Here is a 20,504-nt window from a genome sequence, read left to right as displayed (position 1 = left end):
AAACTTTTGGAAGGGGTAATAAGGGATAGGGTACTTGAATACATTGCAGTTCACAATACTATTAGTTTGTGCCAGCATGGTTTTATGCGTAACAGATCTTGCCAGACTAATTTAGTTGCCTTTTATGAGGAGGTGAGCAGGAACCTTGATGCTGGAATGGCAGTTGATGTCATCTACTTGGACTTTGCTAAAGCGTTTGATACAGTTCCTCACAGAAGGTTAATGATCAAATTAAGGAATATTGGCCTAGAACATAATATTTGTAATTGGATTGAGAACTGGCTGAAGGATAGAGTACAAAGAGTGGTGGGTAAATGGAACATTTTCTAATTGGGCCAGTGTGGTTAGTGGAGTACCGCAGGGGTCAGTCCTTGGGCCTTTGCTTTTTAACTTGTTTATTAATGACCTGGAGGTGGGCATAGACAGTACTTTTTCTATTTTTGCTGATGACACTAAATTGTGCAAAGCTATAAGTTCCATGCAGGATGCTGCCGCTTTGCAGAGCGATTTGACAAAATTAGATAACTGGGCAGCAAACTGGAAAATGAGGTTCAATGTTGATAAGTGCAAAGTTATGCACTTTGGTAGAAATAATATAAACGCAAACTATCTACTGAATGGTAGTGTGTTGGGGGTATCCTTAATGGAGAAGGATCTAGGGGTTTTTGTTGATAACAAGTTGTCTAATGCCAGGCAGTGTCATTCTGTGGCTACTAAAGCAAATAAAGTGCTGTCTTGTATAAAAAAGGGCATTGACTCAAGGGATGAGAACATAATTTTGCCCCTTTATAGGTCCCTGGTAAGGCCCCACCTTGAGTATGCAGTGCAGTTTTGGGTTCCAGTCCTTAAGAAGGATATTAATGAGCTGGAGAGAGTGCAGAGACGTGCAACTAAACTGGTTAAGGGGATGGAAGATTTAAACTATGAGGTGAGACTGTCGAGGTTGGGGTTGTTTTCTCTGGAAAAGAGGCGCTTGCGAGGGGACATGATTACTCTGTGCAAGTACATTAGAGGGGATTATAGGCAGATAGGGGATGTTCTTTTTTCCCATAAAAACAATCAACGCACCAGAGGTCACCCCTTTAGATTAGAGGAAAGGAGCTTCCATTTGAAGCAGCGTAGGTGGTTTTTCACGGTGAGGGCAGTGAGGTTGTGGAATGCCCTTCCTAGTGATGTGGTAATGGCAGGTTCTGTTAATGCCTTTAAGAGGGGCCTGGATGAGTTCTTGATCAATCAGAATATCCAAGGCTATTGTGATACTAATATCTACAGTTAGTACTAGTGGTTGTATTTATAGTTTATGTATGTGAGTGTATAGATTGGTAGGTGTGGGTTAGGTGTGCTGGTTTTACTTGGATGGGTTGAACTTGATGGACACTGGTCTTTTTTCAACCCTATGTAACTATGTAACTATGTAGAATTAATTTCTTCACACTAAAGCAAGGTAGGGGAAGCTGCATTTCACTGTGAGTCTAAGGGGTGTGTGAAAATACTATGGGTTTTTTTTAATCTGTGGAATCAGGTATGTCCGACTAAAAGAAAAAAAAAAGTGACCAAACAGGCCAAATATTTGTCTTGGGTTTGGTGACCTCAGCAAACAAGCTGCATCTTTACGTGTATGCCCAGGTATAATCCCCAAGGGGCGGGCCAAGCCAAACAGGCGCCCTAGGCAACCTGGTCAGCCACCTCACTCGTTGTTCGCGATGCAATATTGCCAAGTGGGGGAGGGCAATGACTAAGAGAGCGGGGTAGGCAGGAGAGGTTTCTGTCTGGCACCCCCCAATTGTTGCACCCTAGACAGCTCCCTCTTCTGCCTACCCCTAGTTCCGGCCCAGATAATCCCAAGGTCACAGCCACTTTCCCACAAGATAATGCAGAATCAAAATGGTTTATATACTGCCCCCTTACGTTGCCCATCCATAGATATTAGATGTAGAGTGTTCCTGTCCAGATCAAGTCAATATTGTCCCTTGTATGGGGCCAAACTGCCAGCCTGTGCAGTCCATATCTGCCTATGATCAGCCAAATATTTATAAAAAAAAAATAAAAAATTCCACTGGGTGAGAAATGGCTAGGCTGTTGATGTAGTCTTTTCCTGATAAGCCTGAATAGGCCTCTTATAGTCCAATAACCTGGTGACCTCGCATGTGTACCCAGCTATACTCCCAGGATTAGAGACACTGTCCCACAAGACAATGCAGAATTAAACACTGTTTATCTAAATAGCTAGTTAACTTTAAATTCTTAGGGCTGTGACACAAAGGGACTAATCTCCCCGAAATGCCATCCCACAGGCTAGAATGTAAATCGCTGGTGGGATGGCATACGCAGCGCCACGATTTGCCGAAGCCGTGGAAGTTTGCAGCTACTTGCCATGGCTACAAATGCAGGAAAATACCCTACCACAGACATCATTAAGAACTGTCTCTACTAAAACATGTAGAGACAATTATCTGTAAATTATCAGCATTGTCTATTTTTTACAAATAGCTCCATTTGTCTTTACCCCAAATGTAACTTCTTTTGAAACCACAACCTGTCTGGCTTTTAAGTTTCTCTACACAGCTTGTACTGACTTCTGAAACAATGTAGAAGCTGGTTAAAAAGTAGAAGTGACTACAGCTACATTTTTTAAGAACAAGACCCAGGAACAAGTGCAGCAAACATGTGAATACTTATTTCAACAGCATTTATGTTTACAAATAACTTTAAAACCTCTGAAAAGTTTTAAAGGACAAGGAAAGGTAAAATCAAATTTTAGGCACTCCCCCCCAGTAATTTCACTGTTGCAGCTATTACTAGCACCACCAGCATGGTGCTTAATAAGCGGTACCCCAGGCTGTTGCTTTTTTTAGAGCTGCACCAGCCTGGGCTAAGCACCATTCGGCAACCTTCTCTCTGTTCTCCTATCCTTAGTTAGGGTATACAAAACTATCCTGAAGAGGACACTTGAAAGAAGGTTCCAAGGCGCTCTACAAGCAGTAAATGTATGGTTACGAGGGGTAAATAGATGGTTAAAGGGGTAACAGGTAAATTGCTATATTGACTGGGGCGCCTAAAAACTTGGCAGCCCCCAGTGATTTCAATGTTTCCTTCTCTTTTAACTGTTATATGTTGAAAAGTTGCCTAGCTTTTTAGTTTTTTTCAAATCCAGTTTGGACATCCTTAATAAAACAGCCAAGGTCATAAACTATAACCTGCCATGTTACAGAGAGAAGATTCTTATGAATCTATGCCTTTTCCCTTTGACATAAAATGCACTGAGATCACAATCACAGACAAAACTGTGGTCATATAAAATGATAAATATTTTTAGGATTGCAACATACAGTATTATGTCCTGCAGTTTGTCTGCTGTGAAAAGAAGCAGATCTGTGCTATATTACTTCAGGGTTGGGCAATATGTACTGTGGAAGGGAGAACAACAGAGCTGAGACTTTGCTTTGGAATAAACAAGTACTAGATCCTTATTCCCTCCCCCTTCTGCCTCTCACCTTGCCCTGGCGGCTTTGTTCCTCCACCAGCTGTTTCCTGCAAAGCCACCAACAACCCACAAACTGTTAAACAAAAGGTAACAATAATTAACAGGGCAGTTCTCTAACTGCCCTACCCGGGGGAGTGCCACAAAGTTACCTGCTGCTCACTGCCTAGTGCTGGCCACAGAAGGGCAACAATTTACAAGACTGGGATGATGACCTTTAAAGTAAGATGCCAATGCAGTATCAAGAGTAAATTCCGTGTTCACATAGACTACTGTTTCCCTTACTACAGATTATGAGCTGCTCGGGTTCCTGTCTATGCTCCTAGCCCAGTTCCAGCATCTTGACTCTTCTCCACTACACGCCAGTCTTGCTGGGGTCGTGCTTACCTTACAATTTATGTCAGTTCAGTACCGATTTGCTTCCCAAATGCTCATTCTGTCTGATTTATTCTTCCGCCACAGCCCGGAGAACCGTCTCTGGACCTCCAACCTCCTCTTCCAGATCCCTTTCGCCTAACCTAATTAGTCTTCTCCGTCCGCTGCCGGCATCACGTGACATCTGGGGCGGGATTTGAATCGTCATCCTACAAATGGGTTTTTTTTTAGTGCCGATGCCTAATTCTGTACAGCGCTGTATTTGGTGATTACATGTTGTATACATTTTTAGTGAAATCAAAAGACTACAATTAGGAAAAGTCCAATCCAGTGCATAGGTGAATTTTTCTGTGTGAGGAGGCTAAAAGATGGACCATACATAAACCTACTAATGTGAGACTTTGTGGATTCGCTGCTGGCGTTAAAATGAACCCCCTAATAACCTCTTGCTGTTCCCTCTGAATTCCTGGTATACTGTGCAAAAGTGCAGATGGGAGTGCTTTTTATTTTTTACCCTAAAATGGTTAGGATGTAAAAATATTCATACATGCACTTCTGCAGGACCGGATTTGTGGAGAGGCCACAAAGGCCTGGGTCTAGGGCGGCAGAAGTTTAGGGGCGGCATGCGGCCCCGACGCAAATTTTTTTTTAAATTTTGCTCCTATACGGAGCAATGGGGACCTCTCCCCACTGCTCCGTATGGGAGATGAAATGTATGCGCACTTACGCTCGCTGCCGCGCAGGGGGGGGGGTTGGCGATTCACGCATGCGCACAGGGGGAGGTGGGGGGGGGCGGCCTCGGGGCGCCCGGATCACAAATCCGGCGCTGCATTTCTGTGAGGGGTTCTCCATGTATTTGTATTTGTAAACAGCTTAAATGTGTTTTAGTTTTATAGAGAAAGGCAGTGGATACCGACATTCCAGGCACATTATATATAGTGGAATGCAGTCTATATTTACAAAACCAGCACATTATATGCAGTAAGATGCAGTGGATACTGGCACGTTATATGCAGTGAGATGCAGCAGGTACTGATGCCAGATATTCAGGCATACCCTTGCACTATAACACCGGCACTAAAACACAACATTGGTTTGTTTCCCAGCTATGCAGTCTCATTAGGGCTCCACAAAGGGAAAAAATACAGTTTTTCAGTAGGAAAGAGTTAATTTAGGACTGGTGCAAGGGTGATATGGATATTATAGCCAGGTGCCAGGTGACAAAAAACTATTCAATTTCAGCTAGTGATTCAGCCTTTAGAACATATACACTATACTCCTATGGGAGTGGGATGCAATCTGCAGCAAAAGATCCTTCTTATCCTCATTCCTGCAGTGCCTTCAGTTTGTAATACCTCCCCAGCCCTGCCTAAATCTGTGCCTTGATTGGTTTAGTCAAGAGAGCTGTGCTCTGAGTGGAGAAGCCATAAGAAAAAAGATCCAATCAGGCCCGGATTTGTGGAGAGGCCACAAAGGCCCGGGCCTAGGGCGGCAGAAGTTTAGGGGCGGCATGCCGCCCCGCCGCAAAAAAAAAATTAAATTTGGCTCCCATACGGAGCAGTCGGGACCTCTCCCCACTGCTCCGTATGGCAGTTTAAAAGAGCGCATGCGCACTGGTGGGGCCGCTTTCGCGCATGCGCACGGGTGGGGAGGGGGCGACCGACAGGGGCGGCCTCGGGGCGCCCAAAACAGAAATCCGGCCCTGGATCCAATCAGAGCAAAGCTAATTACAACAGAACCATTTTCCGCAAAATAGGCTTTTCAGGCTTTTTTTTACTATCCTAAAAGGATTCTGGTGGACTTTTTATTTCTAAATTACACTGGTTACATAGCAAATAATTCACTCTACAATTTAAAATTTTATTCTTGAACCAACAAATGTATTTTTTTTAGTTGTAATATTGATGTGTAAACAGGTGCATTTTTGGCACAATTGCAGAGACAAATTTCCATTTTAAACGCCAGGTGAGGAGAGTTTCTCAACTCACTTCATGTAACAGCACCCTGTGTGTAGGCAGCCATCTCAGTACATTGTGCCAGTGTCTGAGCTTTTATAAGGAACAAGTCCTACTACATTGGAACTGCTTTCAGATTATCTATTGTTTTTCCTACCCCCATGTAACTGGAGGAGTCCTAAAACAGACTAGGATTTCTCACTATTGAGTGCTGTTCTGATATCTACTGGTAGCTGCTATTTTGCTACCTTCCAATTGTTCTGCTGATTGGCTGCTGGGTGATATCTCTCCAACTTGCAGCTCAAGTGTGACTGACGTTTATCAGAGCACAGGTCACATAGCTGTAGCACCCTGGGAAATGAAGAATATGGCTTGCCCCATGTGAAATTTCTAAATGAAATATAACAAAATCTGTTTACATTTTGAAAAAAACGGATTTCAATTCAGGATTCTGCTGGAAAAGCTCTATTAGGGTTGCCACCTGTTCGGTTTTGGCCCAAACAGTTGAACTAGTTTACAGGAGAGTCTTCCATCACTTGTGTCTCAAGGTAACATTTGGTGTAGTCGGCAGGATGGAAGGCTCTGGAGATGTGGTTTCAGCAGCAACAGCACTCTTATTACCAGTAAGTGCAGCCTTGGCCAGTATACCCAAGTTTGATGGAACCAATGTGACGGTGGCGGACAGGGCTGAACAGTTGAGGGATTGTACAAGGTGCCTGCTGAACATGGGGCTGATCTAGCACTTGGGTCACTAGAGGGTGATGCACGTAAGGCAGTGCTACAGCTACCGGCAGCCGAAAGAGGTACACTGGAGGAGATTGTGGCACACATGGAGGGAACTATGTAGGGAAATTGCAGTAGCCACAGATCTGCCACCCGGTTCTTTATGCATTTGCAAAGAGAAGAAGTTAAATGGTTGGGGAATATGTGAAATGAGAAAGGTGGTACAGATGTTGCAGAAAAAAAAAGTGGTGCTGCATGGCAAGTATGGTTTTTGAGTGGTGGTAATTGGCAGACACAAGGATATGTCTAGTTCTCAGAAGGGGGAAGCGTAAGGATTTGAAATGTTAGTAGTTAATACAAATTACTTTTTTTGCGAAGTCTTGCGTTTTTATACGTATTTGGGCTACAAGTGCCTGCACCGGAGTGTATCTCATTCATTCCAGTGCAGGCACAGGTAGGAGGCAGATGGCGATATTTTCGGCAAGCACTTTTCTGCTTGCCGAAAATATACGCCAGATGCCTCATCTGACATTAGCCTTACTTGAGGCTTTGAAGATAACAGCAGTGAGGCCCAGTGTGGAGCAGGCTCTTCAGGAAGCCAGGTAATTGCCTCCAGCTGAGCAGTGACTGGCAATCAGTTGACTTGCCAGAGCCAGAAAGGTTTTTATTTTTTTTAATTCAATCATGCTTACTATATCCGCATGTATACATACGCATACCACAAGCAGGAACCATTATCTGGTGCAATACATACCTACATGTGAAGATGTGAATTGTAAAACTATAATCTGTCTAATGTGTGCCAAAGTCTGCTACATTGGTTTTAATTCAAGTGTTCACATGTACTGAGAGATCTCTTTTGGGTGAATGGTAAATTTCCGATCTTCTATTTTTCCTTCTTTCCATTAGGCTGGCCACCTAATGCACTTTTCTGTCTTTACTCTGAATCTGTCAGCACCTGTGAACCATTTAGGCTGATGCCACACGAGGCGTAGGGCTGAAATTTTCGGCAAGTGGAAAAACGATTGCCGAAAAATCAGCCCTACGCCGCATGTGGCATCAGCCTTAACTAGCTAGTTTGTGTTAAAAACCTGACATGTAGTTTGTGTGCAAGTATGTGCAAGACAAATACTGAACAATTTACATGTATTGGAAAAGTAATGCATTTGTTAGATATATTGCTATCAAGGCATTTAAAATACTTCATTATAAGTGCAGATTTAAACTTAAAAGTATTACCATACCTATGATCCAGCTGGGTGTGGTGGCTTGCACCTCTAAGAGGCAGGCCTGCAGCACTTCCTGGAATTTAAAGGGAATATTGCAGTGCATTGTGGGAGCTCTGACTCCTATAAAAGTCTGGGCTCTGAAATTGCTGGGGTCATTGTAAATGCTAAATGTTGTTTCCCAGAAGAGCTGGTGTATGCTGTGAATAGCAGGGGATTTTGGTTTTATTTTTCTTAGCATTAAAACTTAAAAGGTGCGATGTTTTGCGCAAGTTTTAACGCTACGAAAAAAGCGCAACTTTTTGCGCAAGTTTTAACGCTACGAAAAATCGCCAGATTTTGCGCAACTTTCGGAATGGCTATGAAAAACTCGCGTTTTTTCGCACAAATCGTATTAGTAATGAAAAAGTCGCGACATTTTTCCGAAAAAATCGCAAAATACCGATCATTACGAGAAAAACGCAATCGGACGCATTCGGCCCGTTCGTGGGTTAGTAAATGTGCCCCTATGTAAGCTTTATCAGAAAGGTCTATGTAAATACAGCCATAAGAACTCACAGAAATGCTGCACTCTGTTCAAAGATTTGTTGTGTCTGTAATTCATGTGCCAGAGACACTCAGCTCTCTGCTCTCTCCTGCTCCCCCTTCCCTCAAGAATGCTAAGAACTCCCTTCCCCCCCTTAGGAATGTGGATCTGAGCCAATCAGCAGGAAGCTGACGCATAGTCTTACACACTGAGCATGTACACTTGGTCTTGGTGCAGGAGTGAGGCATTATTATTATTCTTTACACAGCTCAGCATTTTTTCTTCCTGTTTGGCTTCTGATCATCTGAACAGGTGAAATATGGGGAGACTTAAGGCCACTATTGAGACAACTGAAGGTATGCCTGCAGCTTGAGATTAACTCTTTATTAGTCTTTCCTTCTCCTTTAAAGTATACAAATGGGGTTATGTAATAAAATGTACATAGGTTGCTACATTTCTAGTAACCTATTGTAACCAACAGGTAGCATTTGACTGGTCACCTTTATAAAAGCAAATATCTTTTTGGTCACCATGGATTACTGCACAGAGGCAAACTACTAAGTTATAATATATAACCTTATATTACATATGGGAATTGGGTATTTAAAGTATGTAAAGTTCCAAAGCGTCCCGCACACGTTCTTACCTCCATGTGTGCAGGTCCCTGGGCTTCTCCATGTAGGCATGCTCCCCGGTAAGTCCTTCTTCAACGTGCACCAGCGCATACTGTCCCTGGGCGCGCGCATGTGCAGTAACGTGTGGTGCTGCATCGTGACATCGGCGGACGCACTGATGTTACTTTTGGCACCAAATTTTATTTCATAACTGGTTCCTTATTTGTTTTGAATCGCCCAGCTGCTTCTGTGTTCCTAAGTTCCTTGCTTAGCTCTGTATTGATTGATTACCTGGTTTTGACTCCCTGTCTGACCTTTTGACTATGATTCTTTGCTGCCTGCCACTGACCTTTGCCTGGCTTTGACTCTGATCCCTCTGTACTGCATTTCTGGAAAATAACCTTGGCCGTGAGTAGGATCCCTGTCATACCTGCCTCACCTAAGAGGTTATTCCCTGGCAGTTTCTGGCTTCTATATGAACAGTCCGTAACAGTTAGCTTGAGCCAACATGGAGCCCTCTCACACTGCCGCTACTGGTTCCTTGCAGAATGTCCTGGAAGCGCTCCTCAATCGCCTGGAGTTTCAAGAGGCTCAACAGGCTCATCTCTCCCAGTCCCTTCAGCTCTTCGCCACCTATCTGGATTCTCTCCAAGGGGCACAAGGTGTTTCTGCTCCATCTCCTCAGGTTCTCTGTCCCAGATTCTCCTCCTGCTGTGGTACAGCATTCCAAGCCAAAGATTCCTGCCCCTATGCGCTACGCGGGGGATCCCGCACTGTTTCCTCTCAAGTTCCCCTCCGAGAAGTCTAAGGTGGCATACATTATGGCATTGCTCCTTGGTAAGGCTTGGGCCTGGGCGTCACCACTCTGGGAGCAAGATGATCCCTTAGTTCACAACCCTTCCACCTTCTGTGAGATCTTTGATGCCCCTGGCCATCCGCCTAAACTCACAGGCCGAACAAGGAGAGCGCTGATCAGAAATGCAGCCAAGAGGCCCATGGTGACTCTGGATGAGCTGCAGAGATCTACAGCTCAGGTGGGGGAATCTGTCCATAGGACAACTATTAGTCGTGCACTGCACAAAGTTGGCCTTTATAGAAGAGTGGCAAGAAGAAAGCCATTGTTAACAGAAAACCATAAGGAGTCCCGTTTGCAGTTTGCCACAAGCCATGTGAGGGACACAGTAAACATGTGGAACAAGGTGCTCTGGTCAGATGAGACCAAAATGGAACTTTTTGGCCAAAATGCAAAACGCTATGTGTGGCGGAAAACCAACACTGCACATCACTCTGAACACACCATCCCCACTGTCAAATATGGTGGTGGCAGCATCATGCTCTGGGGGTGCTTCTCTTCAGCAGGGAAAGGGAAGCTGGTCAGAGTTGATGGGAAGATGGATGGAGCCAAATACAGGGCAATCTTGGAAGAAAACCTCTTGGAGTCTGCAAAAGACTTGAGACTGGGGCGGAGGTTCACCTTCCAGCAGGACATCGACCTTAAACATAAAGCCAGGGCAACAATGGAATGGTTTAAAACAAAACATATCCATGTGTTAGAATGGCCCAGTCAAAGTCCAGATCTAAATCCAATCGAGAATCTGTGGCAAGATCTGAAAACTGCTGTTCACAAACGCTGTCCATCTAATCTGACTGAGCTGGAGCTGTTTTGCAAAGAAGAATGGGCAAGGATTTCAGTCTCTAGATGTGCAAAGCTGGTAGAGACATACCCTAAAAGACTGGCAGCTGTAATTGCAGCAAAAGGTGGTTCTACAAAGTATTGACTCAGGGGGCTGAATAATTACGCACACCCCACTTTGCAGTTATTTATTTGTAAAAAATGTTTGGAATCATGTATGATTTTCGTTCCACTTCTCACGTGTACACCACTTTGTATTGGTCTTTCACGTGGAATTCCAATAAAATTGATTCATGTTTGTGGCTGTAATGTGACAAAATGTGGAAAAGTTCATGGGGGCCGAATACTTTTGCAAGCCACTGTACCTATTGCGGATTTATTATTTCCCCTCTTTCTTGTCAGAACATATTCCTCAAGTAAAGTCTGTGTTACAATGCCTCAGAGAGAATAATCTCTACGCTAAACTAGAAAAGTGGGAGTTCCATAAGTCTAAGATCGCCTTCCTTGGGTATATTGTCTCTTCTTCCGGCTTTGAGGCGGATCCTGCCAATGTTTCTGCAGTTATTGAGTGGCGTACTCCTGTAGGTCTGAAGCCCATACACTGTTTCTTGGCTTTGCCAACTTCTACAGAAGATTTATTAAATGTTTTTCCCAGATCGTGGCTCCCATCACAGCCCTCACTCGTAAGGACCCTAAGTCACTCTTGTCTCCTGTGGCCCAAAAGGCCTTTGAATCTCTGAAGTCAGCTTTTGCCTCTGCTCCAGTCCTGATTCATCCTGATACTTCTTGTCCATTTACGTTGGAGGTTGATGCCTCTGATACTGGAGTAGGTGCTATTTTATCCCAGTGAATTGATTTCCAAGACCCTCTTCACCTGTGCTTTTTTTTCTCCCTGGAGTTATCTGCCAAAAGAAATTATGATATTGGCAATCGAGAGCTATTGGCCATTATTTTGGACTTGGAGTAATGGCGTCATCTCCTAGAAGGTGCTTAAGAACCATAAGAGCCTGTGTCACGAATGCCACCACAGACGTACGTGACCAGGCGGGCAGCTGTAAGGGTTAACACATCAACTACACAGTTTTTCGCTAACTCATGCAATCAAACCCCAAACAGCCCCAACCCACCTAAACTAAACAAACTGCCACCACCACGTTTAAAGGCCGCAAGCACCCAAGTCTAAAGGTTGCACACTGACACTTCACAGAGGCAAATCGCTCCAGACTTCCTAGCTAAGCACTCTCGCAGACAATGCAAGTAAAGGCCCCCGTACACGGCCGATTTTTTATTGTCAAACGACCGATTCCCGAACGATTCAATACTATCGTTAAGTTATCGTATAGTTGATGGTGTGTGAACGATCGTCGGCCCACTAATCGACCCCATATCGTCCCCAAAATCGATTGCCCAGGTTTAAAAATTGTAGTCGTTTAACGATAAAATCTGCGAGTTGGTGTAAGTGTCAGACATTTGTCTTCGAACGATTGTTCTCTGCGCATGTCATGATTGCCAGCAGCGGAAGTCAACAAACATTAATAAATAAATACCGCTTCCGCCACGACATTGGATCGTACGTAGATGTACGATCGTACGTATTGTACGATAATGATACGATGAAATCTTTTGCAAATTATCGTTGCCCGTGGTTACGCAGACACATTTTCCTTATAACTAGCAAGGGGTTAAAACACATTTACCTACACAAAGATGGCGCCTAATGCTTCAAGGCGCGTGACTGCGCATGTCCGCGCGTCATCGCGCATGCGCAGTAACGCCGCGCTGTCCCTGCCGAATCCGGAAGTGCGGGCCCCTAATAGAGCGCGTCTGCCGGCCGGCGCGACCTAAGGTAGGAGAACGCGCCGGTCCGGCAGAGCGCCTCACAGTACCCCCCCTTTCAGGAGCACCCACCGGGGGCTCCCAAGACTTCTCAGGAAATTTTCTATGAAAAGATGTAATCAATCGGGGAGCATGAACATCCTTAGCATTGACCCAAGACCTTTCTTCAGGACCAAAACCCTTCCAATGTAAAAGATATTGAACCTTACCTCTAGATTTTCATGAATCAATAATCTCTTGTACCTCAAATTCCTGTTGATCATCTAGAAGCACTGGTGAAGGAGAAGAATGAGCAGCAAAAAATTCATTGTAAACCACAGGCTTGAGTAGGGAAATAGTCATACTGGGGGGAAGATCTAATCTGACAGAAACTGGATTAATAATGTCCTTGATAGTGAAGGGACCAATAAAACGTGGACCCAACTTGTGAGAAGGTTGATGCAGTTTGATATTTCTTGTAGAGAGCCAGACGGAATCCCCAACATGGAAGGAGGGACCAGGACGGCATCGCTTATCAGCAGCAGTCTTCCGAAGGGAGGAAGACTTTTGCAGCGCTTGATGGGCAAGTAGCCATACATTGTTAAAGTCCCGGACCATTACCTCCGCAGCAGGAACATCGGATTTAATTAGCTCAGATGGAAGGGCCCTCGGTTGGAAACCATAAACACAGAAAAAAGGAGAGAATCCTAAGGACTCATGTCTGAGGTTATTGTGAGCAAATTCAGCCCATGGTAATTCAGACCAATTATACTGGTTAGATGAAATAAAACAACGAAGAAATTGTTCAAGGGATTGATTAGTCCTTTCAGTCTGTCCATTACTTTGCGGATGGTAAGCTGAGGAAAAATTTAATTTGACCTTTAACAACTTACAAAAGGCTCGCCAAAATCTGGAAACAAATTGTACCCCACGATCAGAGACAATACTGGACGGAAAACCATGGAGACGAAAAACTTCTTTGACATAAATCTTGGCTAGAGCAGAGGCAGATGGCAACTTCTTTAAAGTGATAAAATGAGCCATTTTAGAAAAACGGTCTACCACCACCAGAATAGTAGACATTTCGGATGACTTGGGTAACTCGACAATAAAGTCCATTGCAATATCAGTCCAGGGTTGATTAGGCACAGGTAAAGGTGTCAGTAGGCCACAAGGTAATGAACGAGGAGTCTTCTGCTGTGCGCAAACTGTACAAGAAGACACAAACTGCGAGACATCATGCACTAATGAAGGCCACCAAAAATATCTACGGACAAGATCCAGAGTCTTCTTAGTACCAGGGTGTCCAGCCAACAACGAAGAATGGGCCCACTGCAGTACTTGGGGAACCATGGACGGAGAGACAAAGTTCTTATCCAAAGGGCAGGCAGAGGCAGAGTCATCAGAAAGCATCACAGGAGCAATAATACGTTCTGGAGCGATTATGGGAGTAGGAGGATTATCAGGGCTTTCAGTTACTAGAAATGACCGAGACAATGCATCAGCCTTAATGTTTTTAGACCCTGGACGAAAAGAAATTAAAAAATTAAACCTTGAAAAAAAAAGAGCCCATCGTGCCTGACGAGGATTGAGTCTCTTTGCATCAGAAATGTACTCTAGATTCTTGTGATCAGTCAAAATTGTAACGGGCTCGGAAGATCCCTCCAGAAGATGTCTCCATTCCTCAAGAGCGAGTTTGATCGCCAATAATTCTCGGTTGCCAACATCATAATTTCTTTCAGCAGCGGAGAACTTACGGGAGAAATAGGCACATGGATGCAAGGAATCTTGGAAAGAAGGCCGCTGGGATAAAATTGCTCCAACACCGACATCAGAAGCATCTACTTGAAAGGACGAGTAGGAACCGAGTGAATGAGGACTGGAGCAGAACAAAACGCGGCTTTAAGTTTTTCAAAGGCAGCTTGGGCTTCAGAAGACCAGACATTTTTGACCCCCTTTTTGGTGAGGGCAGTAATGGGTGCGACAATTTGAGAAAAACCTTTGATGAATCTTCTATAAAAATTTGCAAAACCCAAAAATCGTTGGATGGCTTTTAAGCCAGCAGGAGGAGGCCACTCAAGGACAGCAGAAACTTTGACAGGATCCATCCTAAAGCCTGAGGAGGAAATGACATAACCAAGGAAGGAAACTTCAGACTTGTGAAAGTCACATTTTTCAATCTTAGCATAAAGGTGGTTTACTCTCAAGCGATGCAGTACTTGTTTGACATGATCAATGTGTTCAGGTAAAGATGAGGAAAAAAACAGTATGTCGTCTAAATATACCACCACATAGGAAAAAAGAATATCTCGAAAAATGTCATTAATAAAGTCTTGAAAGACAGCAGGTGCGTTGCATAAGCCAAAAGGCATAACTAGATATTCATAATGACCGTCACGAGTGTTGAAAGCCATCTTCCACTCGTCTCCGTGACGAATACGGATAAGGTTGTAGGCCCCCCGCAGGTCTAATTTAGTGAAAATCTTAGCCCCGTTGAGGCGATCAAAAAGCTCAGGTATCAAAGGAAGGGGATATCGGTTTTTAATGGTAATCTTATTCAGACCCCGGTAATCAATGCATGGTCTTAACCCTCCATCCTTCTTCTGGACAAAAAAAAATCCAGCCCCAGCGGGTGAATTGGATTTTCTAATGAACCCCTTAGACAAATTCTCTTGAATATAGTCTTTCATTGCTTGAGTCTCAGGGATCGAGAGAGGGTAGGTCCTTCCTCTGGGGGGAACAGAACCAGGGATCAGGTCCACAGGGCAATCATAAGGACGATGGGGGGGAAGGGTCTCTGCATTTTTCTTTTCAAAAACATCGGCAAAGTCTGAATAACATGAGGGTAGATGTTTTACAGAAACAGAGACAGTAGAGAGGGACACAGCAAAGTTATCGAGGCAATTTGTACGACAAAATGAACTCCAAACTGTGATATCTCCCCTAGACCAGTCAATGATGGGATTGTGTTTCTGTAACCACGGGAGACCTAGGATAACAGGTGTGGCAGGACACTGAATGGCCAAAAAGGTGATTACCTCAGAGTGTAGTGGTCCCACTCTTAAGTGGAGAGGAGGAGTGGAACAGGTCACGAGGCCAGGAGTTATAGGTCTACCATCGACAGCCTGAGCAGAGAGCGGAACCTTGAGAGGCATCAAAGGAATTCGAAAGGACTTGGCAAAAGACAGGTCAATAAAGTTTCCGGCAGCTCCTGAGTCGAGGAAGGCCTGGCAGGAAAAATACTTGGAATTGGATGAAATGGAGGCAGGTACTAACACTCGGGTGCGAAAATTATGGGGGAAAAAATTAGCTTCGCCTACGGAAGTTTTCCCCAACAGACCTAGGCGCTGGAGTTTCCCTGTTGAGGAAATTGCTTAGGCTTGTTGGGACACATCTTGACAAAATGACCGGTGCTCCCACAATACATACAAAGACCAGCAGACCTTCTACGACTACGTTCCTCAACGGAAAGCCTGGTAGCTCCAAGTTGCATTGGTTCGTCCACGGAGGCTGGTACAGAAGCTGGTATGGAGGCTGTAGAGGGCGCTGAAGTGGAGAATTCTGGAGTAAATCTCCGCGGACGGTTCCTTTGAAGCTGTCTTTCCCTCAAGCGGGTATCAATATTGATGACGAGAGACACCAAGTCTTCGAAGAGGGATGGTAAGTCACGAGCGGCTAGTTCGTCTTTAAGAGAATCATTGAGACCGTGCCAAAAAGCTGCTATCAAAGCCTCATTTTTCCAGGAAGTTTCAGCGGCCAGTGTACGGAAGTCTATGGCATAGTCAGAGGCAGCACGAGAACCTTGGGTGATTCTCATAAGGTGAGCTGAGGCATTTACCTTTCGACCAGGGGCATCAAAAATTCGTTGAAAAGTGGAAGGAAGGTAGCAGCATTGTTGACGAGAGGGTCATCCCGTTCCCAAAGAGGAGAAGCCCAAGCAAGGGCCTTACCAAAAAGTAGAGCAATAATAAAGGCAACCTTGGATTTTTCATTTGGGTAACGATGAGGAAACAGTTCAAAATGAATCTTACATTGGTTCAGAAATCCCCGACAGGTCTCAGGATCACCTCCATAGCGCAAGGGGGAAGGAATCTTGGGTTCAGAGAGAAGAACAGATGCCGAAGGGGCCAGAGGTGGAGAGGGCGGCAAATCAGGAAACACTTAAGGCAGTTGTTGTGGTACCTGTAATGCATCTAGGCGGGTGGTAATGTGCTGTAAAGTCTGCGCGAGGTGCACCTGCTGAGTCTCCTGCTGCTCCAGATGTTTCATAAAGGCCTCCAAAATGGATTCCAGAGAGGAAGCAGATGCAGCGGCCTGAGATGGCTCCATGTCAGGCCCAAGCTAACTGTAACGTTCAAGTTAGAATGGAACCAGTGTGCGACCGCTGTATGCAAAATCGGACTCCTACAGTATAACAGGAACTCCCAACTCTTTCCGGTGTTCACCGACGCCCTTTTGGGGCCCCGGACTTTCTGCTGCGGTCCAAGCTGGGGTCCTGCAAACCTTCAGAGTTCAGACGAGATACGAGGTACAGGCAAGGCAAAGACAGAACGTAGTCGGGGTACAGGCACAAGTCGGGGCTGGCAGCAATATTCGTAATCGGGGTACAGGCAAAAGGTCAAGGCAGGTGGCAAGTATCGTGGTCAGGGTACAGGCAAAGGTCAAATCCGGAAACAACAAACAAAATGCAAGAGCAGGTACTGTAGATAACAGAAGCCAGCTTGGGCAATGAAAACAGTGAAGGAAGGGGTTTAAATAGCCGAATTTGGCGCCAAAAACCAAAGGAACCGGAAACCTAGAAAACCTACACAAAGATGGTGCCTAATGCTTCAAGGCGCACGACTGCGCATGTCCGCGCGTCATCGCGCATGCGCAGTAACGCCGTGCCGTCCCTGCCGAACCCGGAAGTGCGGGCCCCTAATAGAGCGCGTCTGCCGGCCGGCGCGACCTAAGGTAGGAGAACGCGCCGGTCCGGCAGAGCGCCTCACACTGGGCCATTGATATACAGTTCACAAGGTTCACACCCCCAGTTTACAAAGTTCACGCCCCCATCCAATGAGAAAGGTGAGGGCGGGTCAAGATTTGGTAACTGGCTGTCCTGCTGACATTTTTATTTTCCAGCTATCCTTAAATATTTACGGGTATTCACCAGAATTATAGAACCATGTGCATTATGTGGGAAATGGAATTCTCTTTTCATAGACACCAAACGCATCAGGCCTAACCCATATTATTCTGGTTTTATCAGAATATGAGATAATCCCACAATGGATCATCATAACACGGGAGTGTTTGCAGTCTGTGGGGAGCCCTAGCTACAAGCTAATGACTGGGTGCCATGATTTTTATCTTTAGTAAAAGGTATTTATTTTATGGGCCCAGAGAAATATTAGCTAAGAATCTGCTAAGAAGAGACAGACCCCCACTGTAGCACAGGTATGATAATTTGGTTACCCTTGTTGATTAATTCTGGCTCTTCACACCTCGCCAGCCAGCCCGACTTCAGTGTCATTTAGGGGGTATTTGTGAATTACCCCCTACTGTGAGGGGTTTCCTTCCAATGTGGATTCCATGCAGACTTTCTAAATTAAAAATTTTAACCCTTTACATTTTGAGCATTACTGCTACAACATGACAGCCTGGAATATATTTCTTCCACTAACAGACTGAACTCATGACAAGCTAGATGGGCATTATTCTTCTCTAGGTTCCATTTCATTATCTCTTACTAACAGGCTGGTGGCTGGTTGAAACAGCTTGCTTTTCACTTCAACAAAAAAGGGATAAGTATTTTTTATTTACTTTATTTAAAATCATTGTGTTTTTTAACTGTATGTCTTGGTACATATCGGTACTAATGACAAAATGAACGGTAGGTGGAGGACCTTAAAGGAACAGTAACACCACAAAATGAAAATGCCCTGCACTGGTAATTCCTGGGGTGTTTGCTCCAGGAACATTACTACAGTTTATATAAATAAGCTGCTGTGTAGCCACGGGGACAGCCATTCAAGCTGGAAAAAGAAGAAAAGGCACAGGTTACATAGCAGATAACAGATAAGACACCATTGTATTCTTCAGAGTTTATCTGTTATCTGCTATACAACCTGTGCCTTTTCTCCTTTTGAATGGCCGCCCCCATGGCTACACACCAGGGTATTTCTATATATTTCTATAAACTTTTACCAGTGCAGGGCAAAAGTACACTATAGTTTAATTTCTTTGATATATTTTCATTTTTTGGTGTTTTGATTAAGAAAAAGGTCCTCCAATGTCATTTTTTCTGAAGTTTTGCCGGTGCCACATGCAAGTTTACGGAGACAGTGGGAGCTTAGGGAGCTAAATGCGTGGCTAAAGTCTTGGTGTAGGAAGGAAGGGTTTGGGTTCCTAGAGCACTGGGATGACATTTCTTTGGGGTACAATCTATACAGCCGTGACGGATTGCACCTCAATGGAAGGGGGTCTGCTGTGCTAGGGGACAGAATGGTTTAGAGGCTGGAGGAGTGTTTAAACTAGACAAGGGGGGGTGAGCTAGAGTTTTATGGGAAAGCTAGTGTAGACAGGGCAGTAAGATTAGCAAAGGGTTGTGGGGGAGGAGTGAGGGGGGTATATAGTTTATCAGATAAGGAGCTTCCGTTGTTACAAGGGAAAAAGACTAATATTCCCCTTAGCTCTAACTCTCCGTTAGCTAATGTAAACATCAGAGGGAGAAGTAGTAATTTCCGCTGCATGCTGGCTAATGCACGAAGCTTGTTGGGTAAATTAGGGGAGCTGCAGGCTATTGCATGTATTTAAAATTATGATTTAATTGGTACCATTTAAATGGTTACACACTTTTTAGGAGGGACAGAAAGATTAAAAAGAGTGGAGGGTTTTGTTTTTATGTAAATTAGCACCAAAAACAACAAATACTTTTTAAAAAACTAAATTAAACCCAACAGTTAACAAACACAATGATTTTTAATAAAGTTAATAAAATATACTTATCCCTTTTTTGTTGAAGTGAAAAGCCAAGTTGTTTCAACCAGCCACCAGCCTGTTTTATTTCATATGCAGAAGTCAGTAGTTTTAATTATTTTTTTAAATGTATGCCACAGACAGAGAGGCAATGTTCTATATGTAGGTTGTGTCAGTTTTCAAGCTTTAAATAGAAAGGTATGGAGTGACAAAAATTAATGAACATAAGCTAAATCATTCTTCAAATAAATTTCACCTTTTCTTAGTCATGTAATTTTTGGGAGGCCAGAAGGACAAATACAGACCCCCTTCAGTGATCAGTTGCTTTAGGGCGAAGACACATGTGGCGATTAGTAGCTGCCACATTAGAAAAAGTCGCAGCAACTAATCCATGCAGCTCGAATAGTCACAGTGACTTGTATAGTAGCCTATGGCGGGAAAGTCACCACGATTAGTCGCCGCGACCATCTTTTAAAAAAGTTGCTGTGACTAATCATTCCATGTGTCTTCGCCCTTAGGAGTAGCTGTACACAAAGTGAATTAGAATTAAAAAAGGTTTGTGTTGTAAGCAGGATAGCATATAGTATACACTGCCTAATGAAAGCTTATTCAGCTTTTCAAGAAAGTTGAAGGACATATTTAGATAACCAACATAACATTTTTTGTAGGCTTTGCACCCAGGCCCCCCACACCCTCTGGATGCACACCTACAGGCATACTTTTAACTTAAGTCCTCCATCTTTCTTCCATCCTTGTTACCCCATGGGTAAATACCTCAACTACATCCATGTGGCATGAGATTTATGGTGGCCATACATAGGAAGATACAAGCTGCCAACCTCACCAAATAAACATTTCATATAGGGGCCAATTTACGTGAATTTAAGTGGATAAATTATTAGTGTGTTTTGTAATCTCTAGGGTGGCTGTGTAGGTCTGAACTCTGTAGTGGCTTATTGCCCTCAACATAATCATTTGAGAAATGTAGGTATCAGCAGATTCTTTTTTGCAAAGTATTTCAGGAACTCTTTGGTTATATAATAATAATTCAGTTCTTTTGCCTCTCTAATCCAGTTTCATCACAGATACAGCTACATAATTAAAAATTCATTCCATGCTGGACTCCTTTGCAAGTATCAGCACCATTTGATTTGCTTTAATTTTTACAATGTTATAACTAACATTCTGCTTGAATGGAA

The 20,504-nt window shown here is 44.1% G+C and overlaps 1 protein-coding gene across 2 annotated transcripts in view; it reads right to left on the bottom strand.

The window, feature by feature from the left end:
• The window catches only part of slc7a6 (solute carrier family 7 (amino acid transporter light chain, y+L system), member 6), a 46,975-nt gene extending 39,173 nt beyond the window's left edge, over positions 1 to 7,802 (bottom strand). The window contains 2 exon segments of one of the 2 annotated variants that reach the window (NM_001017197.2): positions 3,869 to 4,065; positions 7,779 to 7,802. The gene's annotated coding sequence lies outside the window, so the exon portion shown is untranslated. 2 annotated transcript variants of the gene reach the window in all.
• Positions 7,803 to 20,504: the final 12,702 nt, after the last annotated feature.

Source organism: Xenopus tropicalis, chromosome 4, assembly GCF_000004195.4.
Source record: "Xenopus tropicalis strain Nigerian chromosome 4, UCB_Xtro_10.0, whole genome shotgun sequence".
Classification (NCBI taxonomy): Eukaryota; Metazoa; Chordata; class Amphibia; order Anura; family Pipidae; genus Xenopus; species Xenopus tropicalis.
The sequence above is the reverse complement of the archived record's forward strand: the minus strand, read 5'-3'. Positions and strand labels throughout refer to the sequence as shown.